This window comes from Aquila chrysaetos, chromosome 4 (genome assembly GCF_900496995.4).
Source record: "Aquila chrysaetos chrysaetos chromosome 4, bAquChr1.4, whole genome shotgun sequence".
In the NCBI taxonomy this organism is placed as follows: domain Eukaryota; kingdom Metazoa; phylum Chordata; class Aves; order Accipitriformes; family Accipitridae; genus Aquila; species Aquila chrysaetos.
Window position 1 is genome coordinate 22,261,540 of NC_044007.1, and position 12,736 is coordinate 22,274,275.

At 34.8% G+C, this 12,736-nt stretch overlaps 1 protein-coding gene across 50 annotated transcripts in view; it reads right to left on the bottom strand.

The window, feature by feature from the left end:
• RIMS2 (regulating synaptic membrane exocytosis 2) overlaps positions 1–12,736 on the bottom strand; it is a 486,153-nt gene that overhangs the window by 307,441 nt on the left and 165,976 nt on the right. The gene's annotated exons all lie outside the window — the stretch shown is intronic.

Below are 12,736 nucleotides of genomic sequence, written 5' to 3' on the forward strand. Positions count from 1 at the left end.
AAAAACCCAAAACAAACAAACAAAAAACCCCACAGTACTTTGTAGTAGGCAGTCATTTTGTAGACCTCTCAGAAGTATCAACTTGCATCCTTAACTGCAATGTAAGGGATTGGACCCAATTCTAGTTCCTTTCACCCTATGCTCTATTTGAGGATGTATGATCTCCTCTGAGAACCTTTATACATTTCTGAAAGTAAGATGTTAATTAGCAGCACAACCCAGCCAAGAAGAGCCAAAGGATTCTCATTCGAACAAAGACTGTAACATAGTTTTCCCCAAATCAGAAATAAGACATTAAGTCAGAGTAAGCATATTTAGTAAATGGGTGAATTCAGCTACAAAAAACTGTTCTATAAACTGCAACATTGAATTTAAAGGTCTTTGTTCTCTCTCTTTCAAAAAATGATTCTTTTTCACATTAAGGGCATGCAAAGGTTGGTGGGTTGTTGCTTTGTTGTTTTTTTTCCCTGAGTAGGCAGGAGCCTAAAGGAAAAGGACAGAAAGAAAAATAGGCTGTTTGACTTGAAAGTGTACAAATACTGGCAAAGTAAGTAAGAAAGTGACCTAAGGGACACTTCATCTACATGTCCTGTAGTGAGTAGTAAACCACTAGGAACTTTAATCTTGCAAAATGTCTGCCAGATATCATTATGGCTATAAGAAGGCAGCTTTAAGTAATAATTGTGCAAAGGAACAAAGTTTTGGGGATTCAAATGCTGCTTGCAGTTGCATTTTAATCCACCAAGTTTAATTTCAAAGAAAGGGCTGGTTTTCTCACTAGTAGAAAAATATAGGCAAGGTCTTTTGAAGGTAACTAAACTGTCAGACAAGGTTATCCAAGATGTCAGTGAAGAAAACTGCCCAAGAATGTAACCATATCTTGCTTGCTGGAATGGAGTAAACTACAGGACATACTGGTTTTAATGGCTACCCAGCCCAAACAGCAAGAAAAACAAACATGTCCATAGAGGGAACTATAAATATCCAAGAGATAGATATGGTCTTTGATGATCTCTGTTGATGGAATGTAAAGAAATCTTAAAAAAAAATCTGCAAGAAATAGATACACTACTGGATGCCATACTGCCTTCTAAAGTCAAGATCCAAGATATAATTATTGCCTGATGGGCTTCTGCTACTGGTAATGATACATATCAGAATTAATGACACAGCCATACCACATCTTTGCAGGTTATAGTGATTTCAGAACACTAAGGACTAATGATTATTCTTGAACACATTATTGATCACATTTTGGAATTGAACTTTTGTCTAGGTGCGGATTTAGAACATACATGCACCATCTCTAAAAAGATTCATTTCTTCATACAATTCATGTCACTAAATGGGGGTCAGATAATTCGCTTTACTAAATTAGTTCCCTTTAGTTCCTTTACCTACCTTCTGTTCACTGAAGAACTTTCAGTGAAATTATCTCAAACATTTTTAAATCAATGTTTTAACTTATAAAAACAAAAGACAGACTAAAAGCTTGCTATAATTTCCCAGCCAACCATGAGCATCACTTAGTATGCACATACTTTGTGTCATGTGACAAAGGCTCAATCAGCTGTACCACTTCCAGATTACGGTTGTCGAGCTTCAGACTAGGCACAAAGCATCTAGTCACACTGGCTAAGTAAATGACAAATTCCTTCAGACTCATCTACAGGGTAACAAAAGAAAAGTTTTTCATAATGAGGAGACATTAGTATAAGCATATATGCCACACATACTGGAAGTCTTAGGCTATCAATGCCAAAATGTCCCTAGAATTTTTTAGAAAGATAGCTGTCAACAGTGAAAAAAAAATTTCATCAACACAAGACAACCTTTACAGAGATCATCCTGAGAGGATTAGGAACTGGAACTAAAACTTAGTAACATCCTAGGTATAAATGATCACAATTACTTTGTATTTGTTGTATGATTCACAGTCAAGTCCAAGCCTGTAATATAGGTACAATGGGTTTTAAAGTAATCTGTGCCCCAAAGCTGAAAACAATTCCAAATCAGGATCCAAGGATCCAAACCAAATGAGGGAAAAAAATGTGAACTGAAAAGTGGAAATTCTGATCAAGTACTCCTCAGAACATTTTAGCAGCTATCCTTTACTTCAGCAGTAAGTGAAAGCAGTTACACAAATATAACAAGTGGAAAAGACAGGAAGCTGAGAATAATTAGCATAAAGCTAGAAGTTAACAGAAATCTGGTAATGGAATCAAAAAGATATAAGGAAAATCCCTTGTCAGATGAGACAAGAACAAAAAATGTATGAAGTATTTCTGCAAGTATATTAAGAGCACAGGAATTCTAACAATTATATGAGTCTGTTATGAAATGGAAAATTTTCAGCTGACAGACAGAAACGCTAAGTATTGCTCTCCTGTGGTTTGGAAGGAAGCCAGAAGATATATTGATATTAGGTGGTGATGATCATAAATATTTCCCATTCCATCAGTAGCTAAGGAAATCTCTAATTTTAGTAAGGATTGGTTTACATTTTTAAATGATACAGAATTTGTAAGTTTGTACCCAGTAGCTTAAAAAAGGCTACACAAAGAGCAAGGTGATGTGTTAACAGTGATTTGCAAGATACTGAAGCACTGGGGGTGTTGTGCCAATAGTTATTTACACCTTGATATTTACATATCTCCAAGTAAGCATGAACTTGTCAGGATGACACTGACTGAACGACTAAAGGAAAAGGATAACTTCAGAAATCATGTTGCAGCACAGCTAAATGTAAATCTTAACAGCTAGGAAAAAACAGGTAAGCAATATCATTAGGATGGATGACTCCACACTGAAAAGTGGTCACTTCAATTTTCAAGAAAGAATCTGAGCAAAGGGGCTAATACAATCCTTGAATGTATAAATAAGGAACTAAGGAAATTGAATTCATTACAGAAGTTGTATTTCCTCCGTTATTGCTACAAAGTTATATTGCAACTGCCTCTGAAGACCATGTCCAGTTCTAATGATTGAACTCCAAGAAGTACAGATAGGGATGGTTCAACCACTGGGAACACGTCACTTAACAAAGACTCGATTAATACAGTCTATTTAGCTTATGAAATGGGAAATAAACTTCCTAATAGGTACCTTCTTGATTTAGGAAAAGAGTAACAAGATCTAATACGTGGAAATGGAAAGTAAATGATGAGGTGTGCTCCTTTAACAACAATGCTCTTTGAATTGGAATGATTTTGAAAGATTACAATGGATTCTAATGAAAACTTGATTGAAATATTAATATTTTCTGAGTAATATCTATTATTTAAGCCATGAGGCCATTTAGTCTCAGCATTTATGAGGTGAATTGATAAGCATAGAGATAAATTGATGAGAATCATAACTAATATTTTGATAAGGGCCATAGAAAACAGCTACCTGTGACTGGAGTGGTGAATCAGCAATACCCACCATCTGGGTAAGCTTCTTAAAATGCACAGAAATCATATCCACCGTCCACTCATTTGGACTGCTAAAATTGAACATAAGGCATGCAATACATACAATATAAAACATACAGTAGTACACATTTAAGTAATAAACTAGATTTAAAATTATATTCTCAGGTAAAATAGCTAAGCCTTTAAGGCTTGTTTTAATACAAAATTAATGCTAAAATCAATATTACTGGAAAAGCCTGCTATGGAAAATTTGCTTGAATTAAAATATCTCTTCTTGATTGACTGCAGTTGCTAAATGCATTACTAATAGATGTCAAAAGAAAAGCAAAATTTTCTGAAACTCAGTAATCTGGCTCATTGGGAAAGAAAAACATAATACAAAACAAATGTCTCAGGGAAAAAATTAAATAACATCATTGTGTATAATACTTTATTAGCAAGATGAATGGTTAAAATTAATTCAGAAAGCTTGCTTCAGAAGTTAAATAATGTTTACCTGCTTGTGCCCAGTTAATATTGCTGCTTTTTCATGTTATTGTTGATAAATACATATCAGTTCTTCTACATAGATAAAACAATTAAATTGGAAGAATATTATGTTCACAAGAACTAAACATAAAGACCATTTCACATGGGAATATCTGGGGGAAAAAAGATCTATCAAATGACCCTGATGTCTGATATATTCACAGCTTTGACCTGCTGGATTATTCTATCTACATTACTTCTATGCACATTTGCACTCTCTTTCTATATAACATATTTTATCTCCACCTGGAGACTCAATTCCTTACTTTTACTACAACCTCCCTTATCTCCCTTTGTCTCAAATCTTTGAGGATATAGCTTTCTTTACAGAATTTTACCCTCCACTTGGCCTTTAGTTAGTACATAAATTAAATTCTAAAAGAATTATGCTTATCAACCCATATGGTCTCCCACATTACAAAGATCAGAAGATTTCTTACATCAAGACCATAAACTGCATTTGAGTTGAAAAATAAGCTTCTGAAAAACATTCAATTGTGATTTAGAGTCTTTTGATGTAAAGTCCCGCAATTCTAGAACAAAACTTCTACCCTCTTCTAGTCTGAGATGTTGCCTTCCTTTCAGCTAATGGATATCGTTGCACCTAAGAAAACTTTTCAGGGAGCAGGCACCTATCAACCATTATTAAGTAAACATTTCACCTTCTTTAAATATACTGCATCTTTAGCCTCTTAAACTTCAAGACAAGTTTTCCAGACTTTGAAGCCCCCCTGTGAGCTTTCTTAAGCTCTTGCCAGGAGTGAAAATCCCTTTGGAAGACCTGAACCTAAAACTGGATACAGTTAATGATCTTACTAATGTTTTTCACACTTATCTCCCACATGGGCAAATCTGGTCATACTTGCTTTATGTTCACACCTCTCTGAAAGAGAATTTTGTCTGAATGAAAGACTAAGTCATGAAACACAAGCCTACAGGCAACGAAAAAAAGGTACTGATTTGTCAAGCCATTAGGAACTCACCCATTTGACACTCCTACTGTTCCTTTATTACTTTTCTACCCAACTAACTGTCCTACAATTTTATCTCTATCATGAGTCAACTTCAGGATTGCAACACTCACATGAACAGTCCATGAAATGTTAGCAGTCCATTCAATTTTTCAGATACTTGTGTTCTTGCTCCAAACTATACCTCACCTCCAGTCCTGCTTGACCCTTCTCAGTTCTTTCTCATTTCTCATGTATAAGATTTAATCACAGTAACCATAATAACATAATACAATAACCATAATAATGATAATAAGTCACATGCTGCAGAGAAGGTGACAGATTTTTTGCACTTCACTTATGATATCCACAGATAGGGTTCTTCCTAAGCCAAAGCCACAGGGAAGAGCCTACTGATTCTTCCCTGCCTCTTTCACCCCCTTTCATCAACCCATCTTTTCCCATCCATCGGGTTGACTATACCGACTGCACTGCTCTGAGCTCAGCTGGATACCATTTAACCACTTCCCACAGTGTACTGTGTTGGAAGAAGATCTACCTTACTATTCTCTTCCACGACTTGTAAGCAATTATTTCTGCCAGGGTTTGATCACCTCAAGCTACAGTACTGTATAAGACTACAATAAATACAGTAGTGCTCTGCAAGCTTATACAATAATAATCTACTTATTAAGTAATTCATAATTAATAATTAATAATCTATTTATGGAAGACAAAGGAATAGTAAAATAAGTTTTTACACTGGGCCATAAATCAAATATTAAAATAGAGAGTTGCATGGAAATTTTTTACTTTACTTATGTTTACAATTAAATCTTCACAGAGAGGTTTAGACAAAATGCCAAGACATAGTTTCTTCCTAATTTAGAAATTAAGCTCCTAATAGTGAAAACAGAGGACATAGATTTTTTTAAATAAAAGGAAAAGTTTGCGTGATATGTCTTTGTTGTTGCTGATGCTTACCTTGTCACCTGTAATCTATGGACAAATAGCTAACTAATAGTAACTGATAATAACAGCATGCACTCCTGCACTACTTCTGATGTATAGAAAAAATCTCAAAGATTACCGCATCAAAACCCCAAAATACATTTGATTACAGTCTGAAAATGCATTTCCAATACACAGTTTCCTTTAAATGAAAGTACTTGAATCAGTCCTGCCTCTCTCATACTGCCTCTGACAACAAACCCTGCTTTTCAGCTTCTCAAGAGCAATCTCATGCTATGGGATGTCAAAGCACTCTGACCAATATTCTTTCCTCCATCCCACCATCCCCCCAGCCTTGGCTGCTAACCCACTGAACAGAGGAAAACAGAAGCAAGATAACTCTGTATTTTTCAGTATCTCTTGCCAGAGCCTTAACTTACCACACTACCATCTAGAGCTGAAAACCAGGAAAAAAGCTGCTGATAAGACAGAAAGTATTAGTATTGTAGACTAAAGTCTAACAGGTATCTTTAAACTCTGGTAACATCACTAACTGTGAGAATCCCTAGAAGGAGACTCCACTGGTAGTTTAGGATTCCTTTGCGCTCCTTTAAATAGCAGAGAGGGAGCAAGAGTGAATAGAACAAAGTGCCCTCAAGTTATGACTCTGCTCTGCTGACATTTTTAAGATACAACACTCAGCCCATTTGCTCAAAAATCTGGACAATACTTATCTCTGTACTATATAATAATTTTGTTTTCCATTTCTTCCTTCAATGTCTCCATCAGTAGAGAACTGGCACATTTTGTATTATTGTATCTTTCCACAAAAAATATCTATAACATGTTGCTTAATGTGCTTAGCAAGTAAATTTTATGCAGTACATATCAACAGCTAAGATGTTTAACTACAGTTATCAAAGTCTCAGCATTTAATGTAAAGGGGAGCATACAAAACAATGTATCAAAGTAAAACCAAGTAATGGATAAATTATTAATTATATATGCTTTCAATTAACCTATAAAGATTCCTTTATTTTCTCCAATTTTATAGGACCTTTCTACAGCATACTGCTTTTAATACTTATTTTGTTGCTTGAAATTTTGTAAGCTTTATATGTACAGGAAATGAACTGAAACAGAAATGTTTACTTGTTTCTTACTCTAAGAGCTAACGAATATATTTCAAAAAGTACTGCTGCCAGATTTTATTACATATGTGTAAATATAACTATCCATAACACATATAAGAGAAAAATAGGTGTAACTGTTTGCCTCACCTTCTAATCAACAATATCTTAAAATCAGAAAATAGGAGCTGGCTATGCTAGTGGTGCAGAGTCAAAGATGAGAAGGCAAGATAATCTTGCTTCCTTACAAGAGCTGAGGTATGGGGACAATGACAATTGCCTCGTAAGTATGTAGTTCATGAAGCAGGAAACAAAATAGTAAGTTAAGCATTAACAGTTCTTATATAGCAAATGAGAAAATTTAGGAATTTGAGAATTTGAGTCACTATGTTTCTAAGCAGTATATGGGATACCTAAGTCAACAAACAGATGGCCCTCCTCCAAGACTCCACCAAGTTCCCGGCCCTGGCGAAGCAGGCCATCCATGTCACCAGCAAAGACAATCCTTTGGGGATTTTGGCATTTTGAGGATCTACTCTCACTCCCTCATCTCCTGCTTCCACTGACTCAATTGCGCCTCTGACTGGAGAGTCCCCCACCTCCTGGGTGCCTCCAGGGAGCAGTGGCCTCTACCTGGAGGGCTCTGCTTGGTGTCTCTGTGATCCAGTTTTGAGCCTTTGACACTCACAATACTTCCCTTTCTTCCTCTGTGTCTTTCACTCTAGTTACCTTCTAGGAGGCCCTTATGCTTTCACTAACAGGAGGACAAAAGATCCCAGGCCGCAGCTGTGTATTCTCGTAAGTACACTGTGTTTCTGAGCGAGCGTGTCCACGGTCAGTGTGCCTTGTTCTGGCCTCAGGGCTCTCTGCTTCTCCTGTGTGTCTCTGAGCACGCCTACTGCATCAGAGAGTGCCTCACTTGGGAATCCCATACAGTACTATGCGTTTGTTAGGTGGTAAGATGGTCAGCTCTGCAAAACTGGTAGGATCTCCTCAGAACTTTAAGCAGTATGTAAATTTAGTCATAAAAATGTGCGTGTCCATGATCTATCAGCTACCTGAGTACTTATCCACAGATTTCTATGAACTGTTTAACTTACAATATGCACACGGGTTTATTTTTCAAAATGTAAGCCAAATAAACAAAAAGAGTAATTCTTCTTTAGGACAGTCATAAATCTGTGTTAATTATTAAATGTATTTTAAAATGTGTGCAAACACACACTGAAAAACATCCTTGATGGATTTTTACAATAATTTATAGTCTACATTGCATCTCCGGATGACTGAACAGAAAACTTATCTGGAACCAGTCAGACTGACAGTGCAGTTGGATATGTGTCCTGAAGCATTTGGTGAAGTATATTTTTTACTTGAATGAATTAATTGTGATTGTCTCTGTACAGTATTTCAGAGCTATTCAATTAAATTTTATGCAGCTTCTGCTTTACAAAAAAAATAAATTATAAAACAAGAAAGTTCTGGAGATTGTAGTGCAAGAGACAAAGTTAGAAAAGAAATAAACAGCTAATGATAAACCTAATTTTAATTTTTAACATATTTGTATTAAATTTTTCTCCTGTGGCTATTCTTTAAACACAATCAGACTCAATGTAACCATCTTATTAGACAAATAAATATCTGACAAGCATTGCTTACTACTTTTAATGAATTAGTATTCTTATTTTTTATTTTGCGCACAGAGCCTGAATTAATATTCTGGAAAATGTGGCTATATTTTGTGCTGATTCTTTTTCATTTCAGTGGTTTGGCTGCAACAGCTGCTGTTGACAGACATAAGGGAAGAAAAGGTAGGCAGCACCGTAGTTATCATTAGACTAGCATGAATGTAGAACAGATTTAAGAACAGATTTGAATACACTGAAATACATTATTTTAAAAGGTACCCCCTTTGGCAGTATGATGATTTTTCTATGAGTCTGCAATATTTTCTGAGAATTTTTTTGTGTAAGATTTTATTTGATATTTCCTCTTCACTTTAGAAATTGTATTATCTTTGTAAAGTGCAGGAACTTGAATGGTGTTAAACGGTGAAGGCATTTGAAAAAATAACTCTGAGAGCAGTATATTGATAATCAGTATAGTTAGAAATAAGCTGCTTCTATGGCAAATGATACAGTACAGAGCTCATTTTTGGCAAACCACATTAAACTGTGTTTGCAGTGAGTCGTCTGACAAATTTACCTTATGAAAAGTTCCACTGCTGTGAAAGCATACAAGGATAAGCAAATATTGCTGCAGGCTTGGACTCCCACTTAAAAGAGGGTTCAGAGATTTTTTTTGTATTTCAATAGATTTATTTGAGTAGCCTCAATCAAAGTTTTAGTTTTCACAGACTCAGGCTGTGGTAATTTGAATTTCATTCATCTTATATTACTTATTTAATTTTTACATAATAAATTTTTTGTGTTTATTCTCCAGGCAGCACTGTTCCTCCTATCAACAGCCATAGTAGCTAAATGAACAAATAACTTTTTTTTATACAGACACTACATCTCAACTACTAAAAGAAAAGGATAGCATTTCTCTATCACACTATTTGAGAAATTATTTCTTTTCTGTATATACATCTTCTTACAATCTAAGTAGAAGGAACTGCCTTTGCCTAAGGAAAAATAAAGAAATTATTAATGCTATAAACAAATATTTATTCTTTAGCAACTTCTGTTTTCTTTAGAAGTTATATCATCATTAAATATTTCCGCACATTATAATGCTGAAATAACCACTCAAATCACTGTAACAAGGGTACACTGGCCTCATGTAGACAACTGATTCAAAATCTGGGTGCATCTAATAGTCATATTCATATGAGGTAATAAATATTTGTCTCACACTCCTTTTCTCAGAATACTCTGAGTTTCATTATAATTACCATTAACTGGTTAATTATCTTCAGCATGTAAAATGTTAGGCATGCAATGTGAGCCAGGGGCATTAAGGTGCGATCCAGGAAGCTAGGAAATTTTCAGGAAATAGCAATAATTACAGCCTTTGCACTCACATCCCTCTGTAAATGCTAGCTCCCCAAAAAGACGAAGCTACTACTACCTCACCTTTTCTGGTGAGCAATACACTTAAATTAATGTAGCTGCTTAAAACATGTCAGCTGGTTTCTGCCCTAAAATATCAATGTCTCTCCACTGATTTCACAGGAAGCCTATGGTGCTTTGATCAGTATCTGTTAGGTGAGACAGAGCTCGGCAAAGGTCTCATTTCCTTCTGCAGCCTACAATGGTCTCAGTGCCTGATACCAGTCTCCTGAGCTCAGTGTTAGCTTTTGAAATGTTCCTTCTAGATTTTGAACTTTTAATACAAGCTCCATTTCAGGTGTTTGTAAATATAGTGTCTGACTCAAAAAGTTTATATAACTGAAAACTATTTGAGCAATGCAAAGGGTAAAAATTTCTGCTGAAAACTTAGAAACTGCACATAAGTGCAGCAAGCATTAAAAATGCCTTCAGAATCTATACATTCTGTACCTGGGGTTTTTTTCTATTTCTTTATATAGATACTTGACTTCTGAATTAAGTTTTATAAAGAGAGACAAAATATAGAATTGGAATTTAAGCAAACACAACTTCTGATGATGTTTTAACTACAAACTTCTCATGTGATCAGGTGGCAGTTACCTCTTTGGAAAAAAGGCTGTTAGATTGGTGCTAGGTCAAATTAATTTTAAACGTTATGGAAAGAAGCACATATTTTATCTGTGATACTATTCTTTAGAGAATCTTCCAAGCAAATAATTTACTCTATAAAAACTTGTGTAAAAGTTAACATACAAACGCAGTCCAAACACTTTTCTGAAAACAGGGTTTTTCTTGTTAAAGGGATAATTTAGATAAAGGGTAAAGAAAATTAATTAATTTTAGTTTCAGTTCTTTGACTTGCCTTGCATTGGACTGAAAGACAGTAGAATTAGCAAAATATGACAGAAGTGATGCTCACATGATGCAGAAAACAACAGAGATAGTAGCAGTAGTATTTGCTCTGTTAAAAATGTTATGTAGTCCACATGTTTTAATTAGGCATTCATGTACTGTAAATAATAATTCCTACTTAATCTTAATGAAAGATGAACTTCCAGGGATAGTATTGAAATCTCAGCTGTTAGTATGCTATACTGTATTGCGAGACAGTAAAAATAATCAGAAATGCTTCCCTTTTCTATCTTCACCTGAAAATAAATGGCAAAAATAGAACATAGCTAGAGATGGAAAACATTTATTAGATCATCTAGTTTGTTTCCATGACAATGAAGGATCTTTCCCCACAGTACATTTTCTAGAGTTTTCTCAATCTAATTTCAGAAGTTTTTATTTTTTTAAGGCTTATACCATTTCCTATGTGATTCGTTCTATAATGTGGTAGATTAAGAAATCTGCATGGGCATTCAGTTAAAACCTTCTATTGATTACATCACACTTTGGGGGGGGGGAGGTTTAAATCTCCTAAATAAATCTCTTCCCTTCTTGCTGTTTAAGTAATTAATACATATATATGCTGCTAATCTGTCTCCTTTCAACTCTAACTAAATCAATCTATCTGGCCATATTTCCATTTCTCTTCACTATTCTCTTCTGGATTTTTTTACCTCCTTTCATTGCTTTTCTGAAATCTAGATTTGCTAAAAATGTATGTCCAGAATTACGCACAGTGATCCCAGTGTCAATGACTCAGAGTTGTTTAGGATCCCATGTTCCACCTTGCATTTAACAGTTAGAAATACTACACAAAACCTAAGATGGTATTCAAAACTTTTTAGTTAGGTGGTAACCCACCAGTCATGGTCAGCCCCAACAGGCATCTGTGGGTTTTATGTGAAAAACATTGTATTTCCATTCTACAGATTATGTTTATCTGAAGTCCACTGCTATTTTCTAAAAGTCTGTTATCTCAGTCTCAGTTCCTGAGTGACATACAATAAACATATGTTCATCACAAAGAGTTCAAATATAAAGCTCCTTTTTCCAACTAGTTCACTAGAAGCCAAAATTCTCATCAACACATAGAAAGAAGGTTTAGAGAAGTAATAGAAGGATGCTTGGGAGGAACACTGTAAGAGCTTTTCATGGCAAACTGTATACCTAATTTATTGTATTAGATCTACTGAAGACAACTGTAGATATTGTAATCTTCTTTTAACAAATAAATTATTATTCTGTATATATAACTTAAAATATTTAAACCAACAGAGTAAAAGCAATCTTTATTGACTAATCAAGATCAATAACAATTCATGGAAAGCAATATTCAGTTAGCCAGTTTTAGTCTTTTTTAGTTAGCAGATCATATAGCTACAAAGAAACTGAAAAAGGCTATACTAGTACCATATTCCTTGTACTGTTTGTACAGAGTTGCAAAAAAATGAGACCCAGTATGTACGTATTGAAAATATTATCTTACAGGATTAGAGATGCTTCAAGATACCCAGACAAATCTAGCTTTCCTGAGAGAATGCTAAGAATACCTGAGATTTTTGTTTTCCTTCATACAAGCAACAAAGTTAAATTTTCTGCTTCAAAGGAAAAAAAAAGAAAAAAAAACGATTTAACATTAACTATGGAACCATAATTAATGCGTGATAATACATGGATACCTGTATAAATGTAGTATCATTCCTGGCTAAGTATTCAAACTGCTTTATTTATTATACATGATTATATACCACAAATAAAATGCAGCAGCCCTGCAGCAGAAAGTGCAGCTAATCAGCACAAAGTATATTATAGACAGA